The following is a 615-nucleotide window of genomic DNA, read 5'->3' as shown; positions in this document are numbered from 1 at the left end:
CCGGACTCCGCATCAACAGCAGGCTGCGGAGGAAACATAGATATCGGGACTGCATCAACGGCAACGTCATCCCGGTTTGAAACCTCCACGCCAGAACCATCCCCGACCAAAGGTGAAGTCGGGTTCTCAACCGGAACTTTGGGGTCGGACATCAGAACCTCATCCTCAGTAGGAGCAGGAACAATATTTCCCTCCACAACAACGTTTTCCGTACTGAACAAACTCAGATCCAGGTCGGGAGCAAGAACCCGGACCTGAGCCTTCAAATTTTCAAACATGGCATCCATACCCTTGGCCACATGACCTTCCAGCTCGTAAAACTTGTCCCGCGCGAATTGCAACTCCTCCTTTGTCTCCACAAGCTCAGCATATAGCCGAGTATAATTCTCTGCAGCCGCCTTCGCCATCTCCTCAGATGTCTTCGCTGCCGCCACAGCCGCGGTAGCTTTAGTTTTCTCTTTCTCCAAAGAGGCCTCCAACTCAGTAATCCTGGCAGCCTTCAGTTGACTAATCTTATCAAGCTCGGACTGAGCCTTCTCAAGTCGGGAGCTGGTCGCCCCAAGAGGGGATTTCTTGAACTCCCGGGCAATAGCAGCATGAAGACTAGCCATCCGG

The sequence above is a fragment of the Arachis duranensis genome, chromosome 3 (genome assembly GCF_000817695.3).
Source record: "Arachis duranensis cultivar V14167 chromosome 3, aradu.V14167.gnm2.J7QH, whole genome shotgun sequence".
Classification (NCBI taxonomy): Eukaryota; Viridiplantae; Streptophyta; class Magnoliopsida; order Fabales; family Fabaceae; genus Arachis; species Arachis duranensis.
This window is presented reverse-complemented; position numbering follows the sequence as displayed.